Raw genomic sequence first — 25,072 nt, forward strand, 5'->3', positions numbered from 1 at the left:
GTTTGGTGCACCAGTTCTATTTTCTCACTCACATTAAAATAGAACACTATTAACCATTATCAAGCCTAAAATGATCTTCCATACCGCCCATGGGACCGTCCACTGCTGAATCCCCTCCCCTCTTCCTGTGGGTATAGCTGCAGTGTTCTCATCGGCCTCACTGTCACCATGGCTGTGCCAGAGCTCCTCTGCTGCGAGATGTCAGGGCTGTCTGCACCCAATGTTTTCTGTTGAAAATGACACTGCTCCTAATGACACATTGACACAGATGGGACATTAGAAATCTTTACTGGGGCCAGGTGAGGTGGCTCACGCCTGTAATCCCAACACTTTGGGAGGCTGAGGCAGGCGGATCACCTGAGGTCAGGAGTTCAAGACCAGCCTGGCCAACATGGTGAAACTCCGTCTCTACTACAAATACAAAAAATTAAGCCAGGCACGGTGGCACGCACCTTTAGTCCCAGCTAAAGGTGCGTGCCACATTTTGCTTTGGGAGGCTGAGGCAGAAGAATCGCTTGAACCTGGGAGGTGGAGGCTGCGGGGAGCTGAGGTTATGTCACTGCACACTCCAGCCTGAGTGACAGAGCGAGACTCCATCTCAAAAAAAAAAAAAAAAAAACAACTTTACCAGGAGTGACTACTCCAGAATCCCAGACTGCCTGCTCTGTTCCCACCCCTCCTTTCAACCTTCTGCCTTTTATAAGTGCAAGAGGAAACGCAGCCTGGGAATTGTCCCAAGCCAGGATAGTCCGGAGGCTGGAGCACCTTGCCTTCCATTTACCCTCTGGGTGCCTCCTATGTGATAGGCTTCAAGACTTTAACTTGCCTGTTGTTTGAGGTTCACTGGCTTCGTTAAGGAGGCTGGGGATGGAGAAAGCACTTGAGAAGAGAAACCCCTGAAGGTATGAGGGGTGTGATGGCTTATTGGAGGCCCCCAGGGGTGGGACGTGGGGTGGCAAAGGAGGAGGAGGTGGCTGCCCCCGCACCATCTCATCCTCCCAGGTAGGACCCATGGGAGGGAGGCATGCATTCCTGTGGTGCTGGCGTAGGGGTAGGCCTCCCAACCCATTCCTTCTACCCCCGAAGCTCTGCCCCAGAGGCAGGGTTTCATGATAGGATGCTGGCATTACAAGAAGCGTCAAGGACAGGCACCACGGAAGACTCCCCCCCACCCAGTGTGGGTGCAGGAGTTGATGGAGGAGTATGAGGGTAGGGGAATAACTGTGTTGGGGAGGGACTTGGGTAGGAATCTAGGTGACCAGTAATACAATGTTTCTTTTTGTTTTTTTTTTTGTTTGTTTGTTTGTTTCTTTTGAGACAGTCTCACTCTGTTGCACAGGCTGGAGTGCAGTGGTGTGATCTCGGCTCACTGCAACCTCCACCTCCCAGGTTCAAGTGATTCTCCTGCCTCAGCCTCCCAAGTAGCTGGGATTACAGACATGCGCCACCACAACCCAGCTAACTTTTGTATTTTTAATGGAGAAAAGGTTTCACCATGTTGACCCAGGCTGGTCTTGAACTCCTGACTTCAAGTGATCTGCCGGCCTCGGACTCCCAAAGTGCTGGGATTACAGGTGTGAGCCACTGCAGCTGGCCAAGGCGACCAGTAATACAATTAATCTTCAGGGTCTATTATGGGTTCAAGCTCGAATCACAGAGTCTGAAAGAGGGGACTGCTGAGCTGCCTTCCTTGACCCCAGCCTGATGTCTACAGCCCAGGTGTGCAGCAGAGTCAATTTCCACATTCGTGTCCTAGTGTGTGTGTGTCAGAAAGAGAGCAAGAAAGAGGTCACACCATCAGACTAGGGGCTCCCATAGCAGAGCTGGGAGCTTGCTGAATGCAGGGGCAGTGCTGCCTCAGTGCTCTGTGCTTACAGAGGGTGCCTGTTCCACTTAGGGAAAGGTCCTGGGCCTCGAGCCCCGGCCGCACCTCCCTTGTCCTCTTGTCTCTGTCTGCCTGCCCTGCAAGCATGCCACTGGAACACTCCCTTTGAAGTCTCGCTGAGTCGTGCTGTTCTTATGACAGAGTAAACAGAGCTGAGGGCAGAGTGGCTGGGGCCATGGTAATGAGGCTTTTTTGGGGGAGGGGGCCTGAGTAGGACTCCCGCAGATTAGGCACCCCTTTGCTGCCTCCCCTTTTGCTCTTCTAATGAGGAAGGCAATTGGGAGGTAGAAAAATCCAGGCCCGGCTGGACACTTGCCCTCTCATCCTAGCTTAGAAGAGCCCAGTGGCGGCCAGGTGCAGTGGCTCAAGCCTGTAATCTCAGCACTTTGGGAGGCCGAGGCGGCTGGATCACCTGAGGTCAGGAGTTCAAGACCAGCCTGGCCAATATGGTAAAACCCCGTCTCTACTAAAAATACAAAAAAAATTAGCCGAGCATGGTGGGTGCCTGTAGTCCCAGCTACTTGAGAGGCTGAGGGAGGAGAATCACTTGAACCCAGGAGGCAGAGGTTGCAGTGAGCCAAGATCATGCCACTGCACTCCAGCCTGGGCAACAGAGAAAGACTGTGTCTAAAAAAAAAAAAAAAAAAGAAGGAAGGATTTGGGTCAGACCTCAGGAGGAACTTTCCAGGTCTTAGGTGCATGACATTAAATGTGCTGGATCCCGGTCTAGAGTGGGGTGGAATTAGGGAATTCCTCTGCTCCAGGCTTTGGAAGGCCACCCTACTGCTATGGCACTGGATAAGGTATGGGAGCAGGTGCAGTTGACAGGAGAGGGAAGAAGAAGGCTCAAGAGTTAGCACTAGAGGCTAGGCACAGTGGCTCATGCTTATAATCCCAGCACTTTGGGAGGTCAAGGTGGGTGGATTGCTTGAGCCCAGAAGTTTGAGACCAGCCTGGGCAACATAACAAAACCCTGATTCTACAAAAAATTAGCTGGGCATGGCGACATGTGCCTGAAATTCTAGCTACCGAGGCTGAGATTGGAGGATCACTTGAACCCAGGAGGGAGAGGTTGCAGTGAGCCATGATGGCACCATTGCACTCACTCTAGCATGAGCAACAGAAAAAGACCCTGTCTCAGAAAAAAAAAAAGAAAGAAAGAAAAAGAAAAGTAAAAAAGGAGTTGGTTGGGCACAGTGGCTCACACCTGTAATCCCAGCACTTTGGGAGGCCGAGGTGGGTGGATCACCTGAGGAGTTTGAGACCATCCTGGCCAACATGGTGAAATCCCATCTCTACTGAAAAAAAAAAAAAAAAATTAGCCAGGCGTAGTGGCGCATGCCTGTAATCCCAGCTACTGGAGAGGCTGAGGTAGTAGAATTGTATGAACCTAGGAGATAGAGGTTGCAGTGAGCCAACATAGTGCCACCACACTCTAGCCTGGGTGACAGCGCGAGACCCTGTCTCAAAAAGAGAGAAAAAAAAAAAAAGCACTAGAAAAAATCGGAGGGTAACATATACACAAGAGAAAGGCAAATGATTGAAACTCTTCTTGCTTATTTTCCTCTTCCAGCATAATTCTTAGGTCACATATAAATTTGCGGGGAGAGCAAGACTGACAATGGGGTCTGCTAAGGCCTGGATCCTTCACTGATGATTGGGAGAGGGGCACAGTCCAGCCCTGGGTAGCTGTGCCTGTCGTCTTAATGGAAACCTACAGGTCACTCCATTAGCCCTGCAGGAGGGCCCAGAGGAGGTCATCCCAGGCAGGCCCCCATGTCCAGATTGCTCCATTGCTTCACCAGGAGACTGTCTCTGGAGTCAGGCTCCCTAGGCTTGAATCCTGGCATCTCCACTGGCTTATCCAGTGGTCTTGAACAAGTGGCTGCCTCAGTTTGCTCATCTGTAAAGCAAGAATAATAATTATAGTGTCTATCTCCTTGGGGGAACGAATGAGGTAATTCCTATAAAGCCCCTAACACAGTACTTGGCACATAACTGGTGTTCAGGGGGCACTGGTGATTCCCCTGAAGCTCCTTTCAAATGGTCATTTTCACAGTTCTCTGGGAAATTCTCTCTGCAGTTTGCCCTCCAGTCCTCCTATGAGCATGACAATGTCACCTTTCTAGCTTATGTGGGGAATCAGGGCACTGGGCATTTTGGTCCTTTCTGGCCTCAGTTTCTCCTTTCTTAAATACCACCTCCCCACTTCTGGCTCCCCCTCCCTTCCTCTCTCCCACCCACCCACCAAGCCTGCATGGTGAGATAATGTCTAAGAGATAGTTGGAGTTACTTGGAGGAAGAGGCCAGACAGTGAGTGACCAGAGGTGATTATCTGGCGTGACTAAAGCAGTGGTTTCCCTCCCCCAAGGCTGGGCAGGGGGAGGGGTATATCTGAGGTCGCTGGCCCTCCACGAGTAACTTCCCAAGAAGTTCTGGACCTGGGGAATCCTAACTCGGGGCGGGGGTGAGGGGAGTGGATGAGACTAGAAACTCTTTGTTCCAGGTGGATTTTCACAGAACAAAGAAACAAAACAAGGCATCCCATTTGGGAGGGGCTTGGAGGCAGGGGGCTGGCCAAAATGGCCTCCCCGGCATCTCGGTTCTTTTCTCCCTTTGTTTTCCTTTTTGTTGTTGTTGTTGTTGCTGTTTGAGATGGAGTGTAACTCTGCTGCCCAGGCTGGAGTGCACAGTGGCACCATCTCGGCTCACTGCAACCTCCACCTCCCGGGTTCAAGCGATTCTCCTGCCTCAGCCTCCTGAGTAGCTGGGATTACAGACGTGCGCCACCACGCCCAGCTAATTTTTGTATTTTTAGTAGAGACGGGGTTTCACCATGTTGCCCAGGCTGGTCTCGAACTCCTGACCTCAAGCGATCCACTCGCCTCGGCCTCCCAAAGTGTTGGAATTATAGGCGTAAGCCACCGTGCCTGGCCTCTTTTCTCCGTTTGAATCGCCGTCCTGTCTCCAGCCCTCAGCCTGTCTCCTCTACGGAGACCGCTGCCCTTGCCCCTTAACCTTCTCCCTGCCACCCCTCAGCCTGGACCTAGCCCTCTCCTGGCACCTCCCCACTATCCTGCCCCTCTCCTGGGGTCCCCGGCTATGGCAGCCCGGGCCCAGACACCACTTTGAGACGGGAGCTCCCTGCAGGTGGAGGACCCAGTCTCCGCCTCTCTTGGCCTCTCCTTTGCCCACCCCGTCCCCGGAAAGCTGCCGAGGACCCAGCCCGGTAGGGCAGGGCAGCCGGACTCACCTCCGATTCTAGGGCTTCCTCTCCGCCGAGGGACCGGGACGGGACAGTTGCAGTTCCCGCGCAGGCCTCTGGGTGCTGCTCGGCAGCTGCGGTCGTTCCCCGCCCCAGGCGGCCCCGTAGCTGGCAGGTCCTCACCTGGGCCTTATGGCTCCCTCCCGCTCCCCGCAAAGGAGCCACCTTCATTTACTATAAGGGAAACTGCCACTCAAAGGGCCGAAGTGATCCTACTTGGCGTTAGTATTGCTGAGTCCCATTTACACAGGGAGACACTGGAGCTCCGAGGCCAAGCGGATTGTCTAGGTCCCACAGAAGAGTGGGGTGTGGCAGGGGGGATCCTGGCAAAACCTTGGAAAGACCCCTCTAAGCCTCTCCCTTCTATATCAATTAGGTTTCCAGAAGGACTTCCATTCATAGGTGTGCCGGGAAAATCTTCAGCAGGCGAGAAAAGATAAAAGCAATTTAGGGACGTTTGGGGCAGTTCAGGGCAAGGTGGGTGACAGGGCCCCTCATTCCCCTTCCATGCCCAGTGTCATGGACTCTGCCCCTCCCTGTCCTGGGCCTGTGCGAGGAAGGAGGGGGAGGAGGACTCTGTCTTGGCAGCCCTTGGGAGGGAATGGAGGAGGGGAGCCCGACTGAGGGGCTCCTCTGCAGGGGGCCACATCATGAAGGAGGGCTTCTTCCTCCCCCTCCCTTCTTCCCTCCCTCATCATCTGCCCCGCCTTGCCCCATGCCCAGCATTCTCCCAGCAGGGTCTGGGGGGACGGCAGCAATTTTGAGGGTGAGCCTAAGAGTATACAATATGGTGTCAGAGCATCAGCATGTGAGAGAGGCCGTGTGTGTGTGTGTGTGTGTGTGTGTGTGTGTGTGTGTGTATCCTGTCCTCGCTGGAGTCCTTTCCAGGCTTCTTTACTGTAGATTCCCAAAACTCCATGAAACCCTCTACCCACAACACACACTCCCCAGAGACAGCTGGTCTCCAGTCACCCCTCCTCAGCTCCTGTATGTGCGCATTGTGTTTGTGAACGTGTGCACGTATGTGTGGGGGGATGCGCTTGAGGTTGGACAGGAACCACAGAGACATGGTCTCCCCCACAGACTGGGAGCCCCTGAGGTAGAGACCAAGCTCCTTCTCTAAATCCTGTGCCTGGGCTGGAGCAGGTGCTCTGTAAACATTCAGTTGAGCTGAGACTGATGGGAATGTGGGTCGGAGGGGGGCTGACCTCTCCTTGGGGCGAGAAGGGTGTCCTCAGAGCCATCACTTCCATTCATTGCCTAGAGGATAGGGCAAAACCCTCCTTACCTGCCCTGTCCCCTCCCTTCTACTCCTTAAGTTTTATTCATTTTTAAAAAGTTTCATTTAAGAAGTTACAGGCCGGGCACAGTGGCTCACGCCTGTAATCCCAGCTCTCAGGGAAGCAGAGGCGGGAGGATAGCTTGAGCCCAGGAGTTCGAGACCTGCCTGGGTAATATAGCGAGACCCCGTTCTCCACAAAAAGGAAAAAAAAAAAAAAAGACCAAAAAAAAAGTTACAAAAGTGCTACATACTTGCTGTAAAATTCAAATATATACCAGGTGCAGTGGCTCACGCCTGTAATCCCAGCACTCTGGGAGACTGAGGTGGGAGGGGAGAGATCACCTGAGGTCAGGAGTTCCAGACCAGCCTGGGCAACATGGTGAAACCCCGTCTCTACTAAAAATACAATGAAAATTAGCATGGTGGCGGGCGCCTGTAATTCCAGCTACTCAGGAGGATGAGGCAGGAGAATCGCTTGAACCCAGGAGGAGGCAGAGTGAGCTGAGATCATGCCATTGCCCTCTAGCCTGGGTGACAAAAGTGAAACTCTGTCTCAAAAATAAATAAATAAATTCAAATATGGAAGCCTATAGAATATAAAGTGTTCCATAAGTCCATTCTCCCATCAGACGTAACTGATTGGTGTGCTTCCTTCAGAGTCTTTAAGCATTGAAAAAACCTTTTTGTTAATAAAATACAAATGGGAGCTTACAAATAGTTTTTCAACTTGTTTTTCCATCATGCCCATCTGTATACACAGAGTGATCTCATTTTCAGGGGCTGCAGAGCATCTGTCCTCTGTGTGGCTGAACTCTAACTTGCTTAACTTTTCTTATCAAGGGGCATCTGGGCAGTCTCTGATTTTTCATCGTCATAGATAACTCTGGAACAAGGATGCTGGTATGAGCACCTTTGTGCTCCTGTGAGTGAGCTTCTGTAGGACTGCTCCTCCAGAACAGCTGCGCCAGCGGGTGTGTGCATTAAACCTCCTGAGAACTGCTGCTCAGTGGGTTGTACTTCTGCCACCACCTTTAGAGGAGGGCGTCCTCCCTTCTGTCCCGGTGATATGATCCTGGGGCAGCGTCCACCTGTTCAGGAAGCCCTTTCTTAAGTCTGATCCAAGTCCCCTCAGATGGAATCTGAGCTGTTCCTTTCCCAAATCCCCTGGGCAGGGTCCTCTTCTTTGGGGTGACACTCAGCTGGCTGGGTGGTCTGGGAAAAGCTGCTCTCTTAGAGGTGTGTGTGTGTGTGTTGGAGGGAAGGGAGCATTCTTCTCCTCTCCTTGTGGGACGTTTCCTGCAGAAAAGAGAAAATTCTGGAAAGGACCAAGGAAGCTCTGGAAAATTAGCACTGGTGCTTCCTAAGAGTTGGGGATGGTGGTTCTAGGACACTTCCTGCCTCCCAGGTCTTCATGTCTGGAAAGTACATGAAGCCTTCTCAGCTAGAACTTTCTAGACATTTCAAAGCACTTCTCACATACATGCAAAGGCTTCCTTTGGGAAGGGAGGAGGGTACTGTGGCTTCCGCAATGCCTGGGGGAGGGTGGGTGGGAGTGGAAGGCAGAGCTTGAGGGCCAGAGAGAACCCAGGTGTCCCTCCTTAGTTGACTCTGGTGTTGGTTGTCAGTTCCACTCACTGCCCCTGTGGTCGGGCTTGAAGACTGTGTGGTGGTCACTCTGTGTGTGTGTGTGTGTGTATGGCTCCACACTCATCTCCTCTATGGAATTCTTTTATTGAGGCTAAAAGGGTCAGAGGAGTCAACTTTAACCCTCTGTGGGTTCACCTGATCCGCAGAGCTCTGCATTCTGAACCAAAAGCCAGCCAATAGATTTAATCAAAGCTAGAGCCTTCAGGGCAGCACCCAGTTCCTTCCCAAGGCCGTTGCTTATCTCTGCACTCTGAGCGCCCATTTACAGAGCAAACCCTTGCGAACACCCAGGCCCAAGACCTACATCTCATGAATGTGTTGTGTATGCATCTAGGGACGGACAAGAGCTGAGCCCACACAATGAGATAAGTGCTTTGATTGAGGAAGCAACAGGAGAAATTGCTGATTAGAAACTCACTCACTACGGTCTGATGCCTATTACCTCAATTACCCCTAATTGACACCACTCCTGGCTCTCTGACAAGCCAGGGGAAGTCCCAGGTCCATGAGGCAAAGCCCTCCTGGTTTTCACCAGGAGCCAGAAGGCAGAATTTGAACCCAGGACTGTCTGACTGCAAAGCCCTTGGCCTCTGCACCATCTGCCTCAGATAACAGCACTAGTAGATTGGAGAGAGTCAGATCCTTGATATACTTTTGGTGAATGAATGAGTGAATGATTGAATGCCTGAATTGCAAGTGTCTGTTTCATGTGTGGCTTTTCCTTGAGGCTGTGAGCATCTCTTGATGGCACAGGGTATACCTTCTCCGTGTTTGAAGTCCCAGTCTGGAACAGAGGAGGGGCCTGGTGAATAAATGAATGTGTAAATGAATGACGAAGCCATCAGTTAGTTCAGCTTTGGTAAAGCTTCCTGACGTTCCACTGATACGTTTTGGAAGGAAATCAGACTGTAGTGTTAGAAGCCATCCCCTCCGTGAGGCTTGGCACTGTCAGGATCTTCCAGTCTCACCTGGACTGGGCAGTGCAGTGGAGTGAAGGCAGGGCAAAGCCTGGCCCAGGCTAGGATGCCTTGCACCCACCCGTGTCCTGTGTCTTGAGAGCTGGGAGGAGGAGGCCTGGGCAGAGATGCCTCTGGGCCTTCAGGGGACCTTAAGAGGCCATCGTTTCTATTTCCCTGCTCCATGCCAGCTCTCACTCATCCTTTGCCCCCTCCCCGGGCATGTGTGCAGGACCTCGTGGGGAATGATCAGCCTCTAGCACAGTGCCTGGCAGTCAGTGGGCTCGCAAGAAATGTTAAGGGAAAATCAAATGAAAGGAATAGAGATATCAGGGAAGGATGTTCCATAATCAGGCTACTCGCATGGGGAAGTTTTCCCTCCAGTCATACTGCAGAGGCTACAGAAGGCTTCTGGCCATCAGTTCTGAATGACCGGCTTTGGGGAACAGTGTCTGAGAGACACCCAACAGCACCCCCCGACCCTGAGGAACTGCTCATTGAGTGGGTCCCTTGCAGAGATTTTTTTCTTTTTTTCCTGTTTTTTTTTTTTTTTTTTTTTTTTTTGAGATGCCCAGTCTGGAGTGCAGTGGCCGAATCTCAGCTCACTGCAAGCTCGGCCTCCTGGGTTTATGCCATTCTCCTGTCTCAGCCTCCCGAGTAGCTGGGACTACAGGCTCCCGCCACCACAACCAACTAGTTTTTTGTATTTTTTTTAGTAGAGACAGGGTTTCACCGTGTTAGCCAGGATGGTCTCCATCTCCTGACCTCGTGATCCGCCCACCTCGGCCTCCCAAAGCGCTGGGATTATAGGCTTGAGCCACCGCGCCTGGCTCCTTTTTTTTTTTTTTTGAGATGGAGTCTCACTCTGTTGCCAGACTGGAGTGCAGCAATATGATCTTGGCTCACTGCAACCTGTGCCTCCCGGGTTCAAGCGATTTTCCTGCCTCAGCCTCCCAAGTAGCTGGGACTACAGGCATGCGCCACCACGCCCAGTTAATTTTTGTATTTTTAGTAGTAGAGACAGGGTTTCACCATGTTGGCCAGGATGGTCTTGATCTCTTGACCTCATTATCCGCCCGCCTCAGCCTCCCAAAGTGCTAGGATTACAGGCATGGGCCACCGCACCTGGTCTCTTTTTTTTCTTTTTAGTTTTTTTTTGAGATGGAGTCTCACTCTGTTACCCAGGCTGGAGTGCAGTGGTGTGATCACAGCTCACTGCAGCCTTGACCTCCTGGGCTCAGGTGATCCTCCCACTTCAGCCTCCCAAGTAGCTGGAACTACAGTCATGCACCACCACTGAGCTCAAACAATCTGCTAGCCTTGGCCTCCCAAAGTGATGGGATTACAAGCATGAGCCACCACGTCTGCCTTTTTTCTTAAAGACAGGGTCTTGCTTTGTCACCCAGGCTGGAGTGCAGTGGTACCATCATGACTCACTGCAGCCTCAAACTCCCAGACTCAAGCAATCCTCTCACCTCAGCCTCCCCAGTAGCTAGGACTATAGGCATGTGGCCACCACACCTGGCTTATTTGATTCTATTTTATTTTATTTCTTATAGAGATGGGGTCTCCCTGTGTTGCCCAGGCTGGTCTTGAACACCTGGGCTCAAGTGATCCTCCTGCAGTGGCCTCATAAAGTGCATGGGATTACAGGCATGAGCTGCTGCACCCAGTCAAGATTCTTAAACTTCTTAGAATCTTGACAAACTTTGATGTGGAGAGCATGTATAAAATGCAGGTTCCTGGGCCCAGTGAATTAGAGTGGGGACGCTGTGGGAATCTGCATTTTGAACAAGGGTTCCCCTAATACTGAGGCAGGCAGGTGATACATGGCGTATATTTTGAGACACAAAACCTCAATAACTATGTCCCTGAATGCTAGAAAGGACATTGAGAGGATATCTGGTCTTTTTCTCCCCAAGAAGAGTTGGGTTTTGTTTTTAGGGAAGAAGATTCATGGAGCTGGAGAAACCTCAGGGGCTTGGGTTTGGTCCATTATAACCCACTGCACCCGTGCTGAGCACCCACTCTGGACCAGCATCACAGCAAGCCCTGGGGGAGGAATGGGGAGAGGCAGGGAGGAGAAGGGGGCAGCTCTGCCCAGAGAGGGGAAAAGGATCCAGGTGACAGAGTGAGAATATTCTAAGAGACCTGGCCTTGCTGTGTCCCTGGGCCCATCTTGGGACTCATCAAGCTTAGCTTTGGTCACCAAGATTCTTTCATTTCTACACTATTAAGTCGCTCTTCCTGTAAAGGATTTTTGTATAGAGGTAATGCTAGTGTCTGGGGCTTTCCTTGGGTCTGACACAGTCTAGAGACCCAGGAAGCAGGGGGACTCCATGAAGCTAGCGAGACAGTGCCCTCGTCTTGAGCCCCCTACCCCGTCCCCCTCCACCCACGGGAAGATGAGGGGGCGTATCCCAGACTGAGATCCATTCTCTCCTTTTTTCTTTAGAGGATACTTCAATCCTGCCTCACGGTCATCTATTTCATTTTAACCACTGGGGAAGGGCTTCTTGATCTTTTACTTCAAGCTTTCCTGCTGATGAGGAAGGCATCTATCTATCTTCCTTCTCAGACAGGGGAAGGAAAGAGGTCTGACCCAGATCTCCTCCTGCTTCTGAAGTCTATTAAAAATGTCTCCAATTGAGATGACATATATAAAGGAAAACTGTGTTGTCCCCGGCAGGGTGCGGTGGCTCACGCCTGTAATCCTAGCACTTTGGGAGGCCGAGGCGGGTGGATTGCCTGAGTTCAGGAGTTTGAGACCAGCCTGGGCAACACGGTGAAACCCCATCTCTACTAAAATACAAAAAAAAAAATTAGCTGGGCGTGGTGGTGTGTGCCTGTAATCCCAGTTACTTGGGAGGCTGAGGCAGGAGAATTGCTTGAAACCTTGGGAGGTGGAGGTTGCAGCGAGCCGAGATTGTGCCATTGCACTCCAGCCTGGGTGACAGAGCAAGACTCCAACTCAAAAAAAAAAATCGTCCCCCCCACCCCCCCATTCAGTCTAATCACATTCTTCCCTGGTCAGAGAAGCTCCCAGTTCCCATCCTGCTCCCTCCCTCATGTGCTTCTTAGCCTTCTCTCCTCCCGCTCCCCTCCCATTCCCATCCCCTGTGGAATGGTGGAATGCAGGGAACCTCCTGTTCCTGCTGACACCCTCTCCTCGAACTCTAGGCTGCTGGTGGGGGGTGTGCAGGAAGACCAGTTTTTCCAGCCCTGAGACCAAGGAGAGACCTGCCTGCCCCCAGGGGCTCTTCCAAGCCCAGTCAGAAGGCAACCTGGGCCTCCGAGGAATGCGGCAGATCCAGCTCTTGCAGCTGCACCACCAACAGAGGGAGGTCGGAGGTGGCCAGAGTCCCAGGCCAGCAGGTCCAAGGACGTTTCCTCCCACTCAGGCCAGGAACCAGTGCCAGCAGCATCTACCCCTTTCTGGTCCCCTCCCCTACTTGTTCAGAGGCTCTGGGACCTTTCCAATCCATTTGACTTGGCCAGGCCACCCCTTCTTTCCTTGGTGGTAGTGATGGGGGGTCTTCAGGTTGGCATGCTCTGCTCTTCCACACTTCCTTCTCCAACCAGCACCTTCTCCTCCTCCTTCCCCCTTCCTGTCCTGCCTGACGTCTGCCTCCAGGAGGCCTTCTCGGATTGAGGGATCACTGTGCCCTCCAGATTGTAGGCATCCCAGGATCAGTGCCCCTGCCTATTTCAGTCACTGCCATATGCCTAGGGCCTGGCACACATCCTGGCTTTGTCATGTCCAGTAAGTTACACCCACATGCCTGCCAGAGCACGGAACTGGATGCATGGAGATGCATACATCTTGCAGAGGCATGGGCTGGCTGAAGAGCCAGGCTCCCTGTATCCCGCATGGATATGGCTCATTGGTACCCTGCTCATCCCTGCCAGCCCAGGATGTGGAAAGAGACATGGGGGAAACCCTCCTCACTCCCTGTTCCCCATCCTACCTCTGACCCAGGATACACAGAACCACTGCCCTCTGCTCTTTCCCATTGTTCCTGGGAGCTCTCTCCTCCGCGAGGCTTTCCTGGAACCCGATTGGTGAAGACTGTTTCTCCTGAGCTCTTTTCTCTGAGATGTCCCATAGGTGGCTATGAGTCAAGTGCCCCCACCAGCCATTCCTGCTCTGCCTGGGTCTTGCAGTCCCTTTTGGTGGATGAATGGATCAGTCTGAATCTTGGGGTCCCTTTGGGGTAAGTGGGAGGTGCAGCAGCCAGTGCAGGGGGAGGAGGAGGGCAGAGGCAAACTCTGGATTCATACAAAGCCAAGACCCACTCAGTTTGCAAGAGTCTAGTCCAGTTCACAGCATATGTGTTTCTCCAGACAAAGTCTCCCCACTAGAGTCATATTAATAACACTTACACCTGCCACTTATTGAGCACTTACTTTATGCCAGGCCTTGTGCTAAGAACTTTACGTGGCATTTCATTTAATCTTCACAACAATCTTATGTGGTAGGTGCTGTTATTGTTCCCGTTTTACAGACGAACGAACTGAGGCTATTAGCTCATGATTTGAAGGAGAAAACAGTCTTATTTTCTTTTAGTTTTTTGGAGATGGGGTCTTACTATGTTGTGCAGGCTGGTCTCCAATTCCTGGGCTCAAGTGATCCTCCTGACTTGCCCCTCAAGGTGCTGGGATTACAGATGTGAGCCGCCACATCCAGCCCTCAGTCTTTTTTTTTTGCCCAAGTGTCTGGCACGGTCCTGCGCACCCAGTGCTGTGTGTGGGAACCTGCAGATGTTCACCTGACATGTAGTCTGCTTAGGGGAGTGGAGGACTCCATGTACAGAGGTAGGCCTAGGCCTCCTCCCAGTTCCAAGGAATCTGTAATCCAAAAGAGCTGGCGCCAGACTGGAGACTGCCCTACCCTCTGCTCATTTCCTAAGGATTCAGGATGGTAGGCCGGGCGCGGTGGCTCACGCCTATAATCCCAGCACTTTGGGAGGCCAAGGCAGGCAGATCACTGAGGTCAGGAGTTTGAGACCAGCCTGGCCAACAAGGCAAAACCCCATCTCTACTAAAAACACAAAAATTCGCTGGGCATAGTGGCGCGTGCCTGTAATCCCAGCTACTCGGGAGGCTGAGGCAGGAGAATCGCTTGAACCCAGGAGATGGAAGTTGCAGTGAGCTGAGATTGCTCCATTGCACTCCAGTCTGGACAACAGAGACTCCATCTTAAAAAAAAAAAAAAAAAAAAGGAATTCAGGAGGGAGAAAAACATAGCAGGAAGAACTTTTGGACAAAGCTCAGTGAAGCCTCTTGTGGCCTTGGCACCTAACTCTGTGCCTGCGCGGCCAGGCTGTGTGCATGTGTGTGTGTGTGCGTGTGGGTGAACAGGTGTGCACAGGCTCTTGGCACGGGTGGGGGATGGATGGGTGACCTGCCCGGCCCTGGATGCCTTGCCTCAGATCCCTGTGTCAGGTCTCTCTCCTGAGCCCTGGGGGAGTCCCTGGTGGGTGGGGCTGCTGTCAGGCCTGTGTTGTGATGTTCTGGGCGGGAGGGCGGGTATAGCACAGGCCCTGACCTGGTTGGGCAGGTTGGCCCACCCTGAGTGGCACCTGTGACCAGGCGCCAACCCCACCCACTGCCCTTTGAAGTCATCCAGCCTGCACTCAAGGCCCAGCCCCTCTTCTAGGTCACATCCCTAAAAAGAATTGGGGTCCTCTCAGAAGATAGCTCCTCCTGCCCAGGGCTGGTTCCAGTGGGGGTGGGGCAGGCCTGGCTCCAGGAGGTCCCAGCCCCCTCCCCCATCACCAGTCACTTTGGAGCTTTGACGTGGCCTCCGCAGGGACTGGCAGAGGCCCAGGTGAAGGGGGCTGAGTGAGGGGTGGGGATTGGCAAGGGGCTGGAGGGCTGATGGAGGGAGAGGGCTTAAAGAAGCTCAGTGACAAGCAAGGGGTTCCACCAGGGTGGTGGGGACTTGTTGAGGAAACTCCCTGTCCCTTTCTGAATGGCCCATCGGCAGGAGGTGGCTTGGGGTGTTTTAGTCCCCACCATCTTCACACACGCATCCCGCACCCCCACCCCACGCAATGCTCTGTGGCTGGCGTTTCTGTCTTGTGTAAAGTGTTGGGCAATCGGAGCTCTAAGACAGCCCCAGCACCTTCGCTGGATCTTCACCCCTCCTTGGCAGGTCTACAGCCAGCAGCCCCTGCATCTACGCAGCACGGGCTGGGTTAGCAAAAAAAGCCACCCGACTCCTGGCCTAACTTAGCACTCGCAGAGCCCTGGCCATACCCGGCTCCAAAGCCGGGTCTCTCTCCTCAGCACAGCTCAGGCCAGAGCTATAGGCTCCTCGATCCTTTCCCTATCCGCCCCGCCCGGCTCTGAGCCGACCTCTAATCCGCAGGGAGCCTCCTCGGAAAACCATTAGGCAGCCGGGCCCTCCCCCAGCCAGCTCCGGGGACGACGCCGCCCCCGCCCAGCAGTGCCGGGCGCCGGGCCCAAGCCGACCCCCTGATCTGGCTGTGCCGCCTGATTTCTACCGCAGGCAGATGTCTTCGGAGACCCCGGGCCCCTAGGCTGGTCCCGCGCCGCTACCCCGGGGCCCCAAATGCCTGAGAGAGGTGGAAGAACCCTTACACCTAGGCTTGGGCCCCGTCACTGCCTACTCTAGTCCCGCCAGTTTTGGGGTAGCCAGGGGACCCGCTGGTCTCCTGTTCCCGCTGGGAGTGGGGTCGGGGTCTCGAGGGGGGCGTGGCGTTCGCTCCGGGCTGGGTCCCGCCCTGCCCTGTCCTTGAATCCAAGGCGGGCGCAGTGCCATCGTGCTGCCCAGGCCTGCACCCGACCCTTCCTCCGCCTCTCTGGCCGCCTCCCTTCTCCATCCAGGCTGGCCTCCTCCTCTTCCTCCAGGAAGCCTGCTCTGAGGGCCACACCTCCTTCCCTCCTGGGGTAGCTCCTGTTTCTGCCCACTGTGGTGTCCCCCAACCAACAGAGTCCCAGAGAGAGGGTTTGTGTTCTGGCCTTAGGCAAGCCACTTGACCTGTCCGAGGGGGCTTGCCCAGCTGTAACTGGGGCTATTAACCCCACCTTTCGAGTCAGGGTATTAGAGGAGATTGGCCCAGGGAGTGTTTGGTGACCTTGTGATGTAGCCATGAAGGGCAGGGACCTGTCTCTTCCTTCAAACTTGTAGGGACTCCTGTCACCTTCCTCCCTGTGCCCTCAGGGTCCTGCCAGGGAGAGGAGAGAGGACCTGGAGTGACCCCTCTGTCTCACAGGCCATGCCAGGCCCAGGAAGTGGGTGTCCTCACAGGCCAAGAACAGAAGGGCAACATGGGGATTGGGAGTTAGACTGGGAAGGGGGTCCCTGTGTGCTGGTTCTCCCCAGAGGTCTAGGTTGACAGAGCATGGGACTGGAGTGGGAGAATTCCAATGAGAGGCAGGAAACTGGCCAAAAAGACCCTTCCGGAGGGCCTCTTTGACCCTCCTCTCCTTATTTAGGGTTCCTGGGGAGAGGAGAACTTCTCCCACTGGCGGTGGTGGGTGTCTCAGCCTCCCTCCACCGATTAGCAGCTTTGGAGGGTCCTCCCCCGCAATTCGGTCCAGGTGACCATGGAAGTGACACCTCTCTGATGGTCCAAATCATTCACTCTGAGAGTGGACAAAGAAAATTATGACTTGACAATTGTTGGGCAGGCTGAAAGTTTAGAACACACGCAATGGAGTGAACCATCTTCTAATCAAGATGGAAGACAGAAATGACAATTGGAATATTTATCGCATGAAGCAATATATGTAATTTATGCTGAATTTCGTTTTTCTTCTCATGAAATCCCAGTCTTTTTCAGGCAAGCCTGTTGGTGTATGTTTAATAATAAGTTTCCATTTGTTGTTGCTTGCCACGTACCAGGGACTGTGCAAAGCACTTTACTCCTTTAGTTTGTTTAGTTTCCACATCTCCACATCTCATTTATTCAAGATTAATGCAAGGAAATATTTATTGAGCATCTACTATATGCCAGGCATTATTCTAGATATTGGGACTAGAGATACAGGGACACACACACAGACACACACACACACATACACAAAATCAGACGAAATCTCTGCCTTTTTGGAGCTTACATTCTAATGAAGGAGAAAGAAAAGAAACAAGAAAACAGATATTTAATGTCAGGTAGTGATAAGTACCCTGAAGGAACCTGAAGCTTCATGAAGGGGCAGAGAGTGATTGAGAGGGCCTCCTGGAGGTGGCGTTTGAGCAGAGGCCTGAATGAAATGAGGGATCAGTCATTTGAATATTGGGACCCAGCAATTCAGCCAAGAGGAATGGCCCTGAGATGGGTTTGCTTCACTAGGCATGTTGCACAGCAAGAAAGCCAGTGTGTGGGAGCAGAGAGGGCTTAGGAGACTGCCAGTGGCAGAAGGCTTGGTGGGATGCGGGGAGCAGTAGAGGAGTCCATGAGGAAGGTACTATTGTTAAATCCATTTTTGCAGATGGGGAAACTGAGGTATAGAGCAGTTAAGTGCAGAGACTGGATACAAACCAGGTGGCCTACATTAAGCCTGGGCACCTGATCATTTTGTGTGTGTGTGTGTGTAGTATTTACACAGCACAGGGATGGGAGCAGGGCTGGGTCTCTGGGCCAGCTCTCCAGAGGCTCTGGTACTTTCAGATTTGGTAAGTGTAACGCAATGAAAATAGAAAGGACTGGGCATGGTGGCTCCTACCTATAATCCAAGCACCTTGGGAGGCTGAGGTGGGAGGATTACTTGAGCCCAGGAGTCTGAGACCAGCCTGGGCAACACAGGAAGATCCCCACTACCCCACCTCTACAGAAAAATACAAATATTAGTGGGGCATTGTGGTGTGTGCCTGTAGTCCCAGCTACTTGGGAGGGTGAGGTAGGAGAACTGCTTGAGCCTGGGAGGTTGAGGCTGCAGTGAGCCATGACTGCACCACTGCACTCCAGCCCAAGCAACAGAGTGAGACCATCTGAAAGAGAAAGAGGAAAGAAAGAGTAAAAGGAAAAAGAAAGGAAAGACAGAGAGAGATAAAAGAAAGAAGAAAAAGAGAAGAAAAAGAAAGATTTCTGAACACAGTACAAATCCCCACATTTGAGACTCACATTGGTGGGAACCACCCTTCCTTACTATATGCCCCAGCACCTTGCACAGAGGAGGGCATATAGTAATTGCTTGGCCGGGCGCGGTGGCTCAAGCCTGTAATCCCAGCACTTTGGGAGGCCGAGACGGGCGGATCACGAGGTCAGGAGATCGAGACCCTCCTGGCGAACACGGTGAAACCCCGTCTCTACTAAAAATACAAAAAACTAGCCGGGCGAGGTGGCGGGCGCCTGTAGTCCCAGCTACTCGGGAGGCTGAGGCAGGAGAATGGCGTGAACCCGGGAGGCGGAGCTTGCAGTGAGCTGAGATCAGGCCACTGCACTCAAGCCGGGCCACAGAGCGAGACTCCGTCTCAAAAAAAAAAAAAAAAAGTAATTGCTCAAGAAATGTTTGCGGAATGAATGGAAGACTATTAGTTAAGAAGCAAACAGGGCCGGGCGCGGTGGCTCAAGCCTGTAATCCCAGCACTTTGGGAGGCCGAGACGGGCGGATCACGAGGTCAGGAGATCGAGACCATCCTGGCTAACATGGTGAAACCCCGACTCTACTAAAAAAAATACAAAAAACTAGCCGGGCGAGGTGGCGGGCGCCTGTAGTCCCAGCTACTGGGGAGGCTGAGGCGGGAGAATGGCGTAAACCCGGGAGGCGGAGCTTGCAGTGAGCTGAGATCCGGCCACTGCACTCCAGCCTGCCAGCCTGGGCGACAGAGCGAGACTCTGTCTCAAAAAAAAAAAAAAAAAGAAGCAAACAGAATGATGTTCTAGTGAGGCCACCAGTTTCTATGAAGGATATTAAGATTTTTGCTGTGGGAGGGATCCTTAGAAACCTAAATTGAACCCCATTGATTGGTGGATAAGGAAACTGGGGCTCGGAGTGATGGCAGATGGTGAATGCTGCTGTGTGAGAGAATGGTGGGGTGTGCCAGCCTCTTTTTTGATGCTCCCTGGAGTTGGAACTGCCAAGAGCTCTTCTCTGGGTAGGAGCAAAGGCTCAGATCCACTGGAATTGGAAACAGTGAGGCTTGAAGGAAACCTTGATTATCCCCACTGTGAAAAAATCAGAAACAAATGGGGCATATGGGAGTCAGGGATGGAGAACTTGGTCTCAGATGAAGCTTGTATTGGCAAGGGAAGGGAAGAAATGATGGTCAGGTCAGCCCCAAGGAACAGTTACCAGAATCTTCCTCAACACTCTTTCCCACCTCTTGTGCTCTCTCCACCCTAGACCTCGTCCTCTCCCTTCTTGTTTTCTCAGCCTGAGCTTCTCAAATGAGGCACTAGTGAGCCCTGAGCATACAGGATGTGCCAGGGGATGACCAAAGCCATTGTGTATCTTTCTGGTATGTCTATTTGACCTAAAGATTTTGTTTTTGAGACAGGATCTCACTCTGTCACCCAGGCTGGGGTGCAGTGGCAGGAACACGGCTCACTGCAGCCTTGACCCCCTGGGCTCAAGCGATCCTCCCACCTCAGCCTCCCTAGTAGCTGGGACCACGAGCATGTGCCACCACGCCTAGCTAATTTTTGTATTTTTTGTAGAGATGGGATTTCCCTATGTTGCCCAGGCTGGTCTCAAACTCCAGACTTCAAGTGAAGTGCTGGGATGTATTTTTGAAGAAAAAATAAGAGATTCAACTAGAATATGTTTTAGAATGTCTGCTTTATAGTAAGCAGATTTGGAGATAATATGAAGTAAAATGTGCATGTATATAATATAAAACAGATAAAACAGAGCCTGAAATGAAAGAATTTGTGAGTGAGTTGCTTTGGGTGGCATCTCCCTGCCCAACTTCTCCCTAGCCCCTGCTCTTACAGGAATCCCGGGTGAAACTTTGAGAAACCCTGTTTGCCCATAGCCCACAGGGATTTTTTTCTCCTGTCATTTGGAGATGGGGTCCATGCCAGAATGACTGTAGGTCAGAAATGGGTCAATGGGGAGGGGGAAGGACTCTCAGGAAGGGCCAGAGCCTAGGTAAAAGATCATGGGCCCCACCCTTGGTGACAAGCTGGAAGGGCCCTCCCAGGATGGGAACAAGGTAGGGAGTGTTGGTTTCTAGGTAAAGGTGTTTGGAGCTTGGCGCTTCCTGGCGGCGGAAGGGGATGAGTGTGTGTCCACGGGCATTGGGCGGTGGCAGGTTTCAGCAGGAGGAGGCCTGAGCTGCTGGCACGGGCTGGCCCTGGCACCCGATGCTCCGCACCCAAAGCCTGCTGTGGACTCAGTCTGCACACCATCAGCATGCCACCAGGGAGAGAGGCCCAGGCGCCAGTCAGCGGGGTGGCAAGAAAGGAGGGCTGAGGTGGAGGGAGGAGGGAAGTCACTGGTTGAGTGCAGGGCAGGGACACTGGAAGGATCAGTCCTGGAGACAGAGGTGGGAGGGGAGGGTAGTGTCGCCAACCCGGGCTTGGGTGGGGCTAGGCAGGCTCTGAGGGATGTGGAACCTGCCTGAGGTTTCTCTGGTCTTGGAGAGGGTATCCTCTCCTGGGAGAAGGAGCTTACTGAGGAAAGGACTTTCTGATCCCTAAGGTGGAGGGACTGGGGCTGTGAGCATCTCATTCCTCAGCCATTTGAAAATAGGATGGTGTGGGCTGGAGAGAAGGACAACAGACTTTGTCTAACGACACCAACATTCTCCAGATTTTTTTTTTTTTTTTTTTTTTTTGGTGACAGGGTCTTCCTCTGCTGCCCAGGCTGGAGTGCAGTGGTACAATCATGTGATCATAGCTCACTGCAGCCTTAACCTCCTTGGGCTCAAGAAATCCTCCTGCTTCAGCTTCCCAAGTAGCTGGGATTACAGGCATGTGTCACCATGCCCAGCTAATTTTTAAAAATATTTTTTGTAGAGATGGGATCTCACTGTGTTGCCCAGGCTGGTCTCCAACTCCTGGCCTCAAGTGATCCTCCCACCTTGACCTCCCAAAGTACTGAAATTATAGGTGCAAGCTATCATACCTGACCCTGGACTCTTACTTGGTACCAGCCAGTGCTCTAAGAGATTTACCTGGATTAACTCGTTTAATCCTCAAAATAAAACCATGAGGTAGGTACTTTCATTATGTCCCATTTTATAGATGAGGACACAGACATGGAGGAGTCAAGTCCCTGTTCTATTGGGAATTCAGACATCTGTTCCAGATGGTGTCCAAGAATCTGTAATGGAGTCAGGCAAAGACATAAACAGAAAGTCCACTCATTCATTCATTCAACAGCTATTGACTCAGGTAGCTCTGTATGCTAGGCACCACTATGCAAACAGCTTACAGGATGGACTGCAGTCCTCACAGTGATCTTCAAAGGTAGAGTTCCGTCTTCATAGATGAAGAAACTGAGGCTCACAGAGGTTACATAATAGCTCAGGGTTATGTAATGGTATGTTGTGGTCACAGAGCAAGTAAGTGGCAGAACTAGAATTCATACCCAGGTCGTCGTGACTCTTTGGGCCTAGGAAGAGCCCTTCATGATAGTGAAGAGAAGCCCACACATCAACTAGGAATTGTGCCAGAAAATGGAAGGTAGCGAGTGTTTCTAAGAAAAATCCGGGGACTTTCCTGCATTCCTCCCTTCCTATATGTGCTCAGCTCTCTGGAAGCCAGGTCTACAACCCTGCCAGGAGGGGGCACTCTGTTTAGCCAGGGCAAACCAGAAAGGAGCAAAGGCAAGTACCTTGACCCAGGGAGGCAGGTGCCATTGGGAGGAGTAGGGATTATTATTGTTATTCATTTGAGACAGGGTTTTGCCCTGTTGCCCAGGCTGGAGTGCAGTGGCGGGATCATGGCTCACTGCAGCCTCAACCTGTCAGGCTCAAGTGATCCTTCCACCTTAGCCCCCCAGGTAGCTGGGACCACAGGTGTGCACCACCACACTTGGCTAATTTTTTTATTTTGTAGAGATGGGGTCTCCCTATGTTGCCCAGGTTGGTCTCAAACGCCTAGGCTCAAGCGATCCTCCTGCTTCAGCCTCCCAAAGTGCTGGGATTACAGTTATGAGCCACTGTGCCTGGTGGGATTATTATATATTAAAAAAAAATCAACTTGTTGGTAGAGCAGGATGAAGTCCATTCAGCACATTGCTCTTTCTTCCCCTCACCCCTTCTTCCCCAGGATGCCCTGGACTTCCCCCGCAGGGCTTGGTTGCCTCTGCCCTCCATCTCTCGAGCCCCTTGCCTCCAGCTCTGTCCTGCTTCTCCCTCCAGGAGCGGGCCCCACCTGGTCCCACAGGTTATCACACCACACCAGGTGCTTTCCCTTCCTTCTCAGAACCCACCCAGTGGCTCATCTCCCCCTCAGGGCTGGCCCCACCCTCCACGGGGTTCCTGGAGTGGAATTTTCCCTAAGGGAGGAGTTGCTGATTGCAACAGGATTGGGCCTTGGGTAGGTTTGGGATTTGGGGTGAAAGGTGACCTGGGAAAGTTCTTAAGGGCCATCCCCGGGGGTAGGAATGGCTTAGCCCTGAGGTAAGACAGAGAAAGAATGGGGAAGGGGACATGGGGTTGGGAGGTGTTCCCCCCTGCAGAGCTAGCCAGGTTGGGGCACCCGGATGCCCTTCACCTTCTCCCCAGCCCTCAGGCAGGAACTGGGGCCCTCATCAACCTACTCTTTGGCTGGGCACTGAGGCTCCTGCCTCGGGCCCTAAGGCTTGATAGCCCTCTTCTACTTCTCTTTCAGTGGAATCCCTCCCTCCCCAAGAGGGAAACCAAGGGGAATTTCACACTACCCCTTTCTAAACCACAGAACCTCAGAATTCCCTACCAGCAGCCCCGAGCCCGCTGTCAGAGTCTGCGCCAGCTTTTCCCTTCACTCTGCCTTCCACTGAAACTCTTAGGCCCCAGGGTGGCTGTTGGGGTGAGGGGTGAGATAGGGGAGTGGAGGTTGTGTGGGAAGGATGGACCATGGATGGTGGGCTAGGACACCCAACTCCACGTGCGTGAGTGCATCTACCTGGTGTAGGACATAGAAGACAAGGTTACAGAGGCTGGGGACCTCCATGCACGCTCTTGCCCTGGCTGACTAGCCATCAGCACTCCTGTTCCACCTCCTGGAACCTCCAAACCCCAGGAGATGTACATCTCCATATTGCCTGTTGATCAGCTGTGGAGAGAGAGGCCCTAGGGAAGGGGAAGGTGAGAGGCAATTCTTCTCCAAGTCCCACCAGCAGGCCTCCTGTGACAGTCCCAGCTTTCAAGACTCTTTCTGGAGCAAGCATTGAAGGGGTGAGTTTGGCGTGGAGTTGGAGAGGTGAGGCACAGGGTCTCTTTTGCCTTCTTTCACCAGCATGCTCAGAGTTGTGGCCCTACAGGGACCTGGTGAACTCAGCTGCCTTTACGAGGTGACGTTGTTTTGCCTTAAATAGTCCCCTAGCCTCTCCCAAAGACCCCTCCTTACTCTTCCCAAGAACGTCCCAATTCCTTTCCCACTTGTGCCACTCATTTTCAAGAGAGGAGATGGCCCAGCCCACTTCTCTTCCTCACCTCCCTCCCCCAAACTATGTGACCCTCAGCACCCAGGGCTCAGGGGGCTGGCAGAGATGGAAAGGAGGCAAACCCAAGCCAGCTTCTGGGGTCCTACAGGGAGGGAGGGCATGTAAATCTTGCCTCACCCTCTTCCCTCCCAGCCCTGCTGCCAGCTGGCCAGCCCCATCCCTGGAGCCAAACTGCTTCCATGCAAGAGGGAGGGAACCCTCATCAGTGGGAAAAGATGAAGCTGGTCCCCCCGCGTGTCAGTGAACAAATTGGGCCAATTTGGTGTGATTAGTGAAGAATTCACATCTGGCCAGCAGAGTCCTCCCCCCAACCCCAGCCCAGCCTGGCTCCTGCTCCCCATTAGAAGCTATTTTCTCTGACGGCTCCATTTGTCTCTGTAGTGGGGGATTTGACAGCTCCCTGGCCAGCCTGGGAGGCCTGGCTCTGAGTGAGAGGCCCAAGGCCAGGCTGCGTGCCCACACCCTTGACCTGATGCCACGGGGGATGCCATGCTCCAAACAGGGCCCAGGCACCTGTATGGGCCCTGTAGGTTCCATCCCTCTACTGTGTGCACAGCTCCATAGCTGAGTGGGGGCCTGGGGAGCATGGTTCACTAGGCTCCCTGACTCAGGCCTCCCTTGGGCCTTGGGCCTTGGTCATCTTGCACAATGATTGTTGTGTTTTAAGATTAACAGAGACTTGTATGTGTGTGCATGGTGGTAGAGGAAACAGGGGTCTGGTGTTTCCTAAAAGAAAACAGCTGGGCATGTAATAGGCAGGGCCTGCACCCCACTTCCTTCACCCCTGCCCCACCCCTCCCAGAGACCTGATGCTGCAGCTACCCCTCAGGAATGCCTTTAGACGGCCGTCGCACAGCTGGAAGGCTAGCCCCCAGAAGTGGCTTCAAGGTAGTGCCTTTGGGGGTGTGGTCTTCTAAGCCTTGGGTCTTCCTCCCCGAGCAGCGACCCCAGGTTGCCTGTGTCAAAGACAATTTAAGGGCTATTTAAAGGAGCCTGACCTAGGGGTCACCTGGGCAAATCTCCTCCCTGGAGAATTGCCACCAGATGGCAACCTGGGGCTTGTCTCCTAGAAGGTTATCCCTGGTTGGCTAGGAGCTCCTGGGCCCTGCCATCACCTGGCTTGTGTGAATGGAGGCAGGGGTCCAGGACCTTAGTCCTTAGATGAAAATTCTTCCTGGAGAAGGGATAACTGGGGGAAGGGGTCCTGGACTGCAGTGGAGGGCAGGCAGGCTGCTTTTTATTGTGAGGTCACATAGTTGTGGGGATGGAGAGAAAAACCTTCTCCGATCTCCAGGATTTTTCCATTGCCACATGGATGCATACAGAAAACCAGGTGGGGTGAAGGAAATCAGATATCTGCGATCTCTCCAATCTCCAAACCTGTCCTGAGAAAGACTCATCAGCTGTCCCAGTTTGCCCCAGACTGAAGGGTTCCTGGGGATGTGAGACTCTTAATGCTAAAGCCAGGACAG

The 25,072-nt window shown here is 52.8% G+C and overlaps 1 long non-coding RNA gene across 1 annotated transcript; it reads right to left on the reverse strand.

The window, feature by feature from the left end:
* Positions 1-3,444: 3,444 nt before the first annotated feature.
* Positions 3,445-5,187, reverse strand: LOC117066486. Its single transcript, XR_004430358.1, has 2 exons — positions 5,139-5,187; positions 3,445-3,788 (listed from the first exon to the last, which is right to left on the reverse strand). It is a non-coding gene; the product is annotated as an uncharacterized LOC117066486 (long non-coding RNA).
* Between the last annotated feature and the right edge of the window lie 19,885 nt (positions 5,188-25,072).

This window comes from Trachypithecus francoisi, unplaced genomic scaffold (assembly GCF_009764315.1).
Source record: "Trachypithecus francoisi isolate TF-2019V2 unplaced genomic scaffold, Tfra_2.0 Lachesis_group20, whole genome shotgun sequence".
Classification (NCBI taxonomy): domain Eukaryota; kingdom Metazoa; phylum Chordata; class Mammalia; order Primates; family Cercopithecidae; genus Trachypithecus; species Trachypithecus francoisi.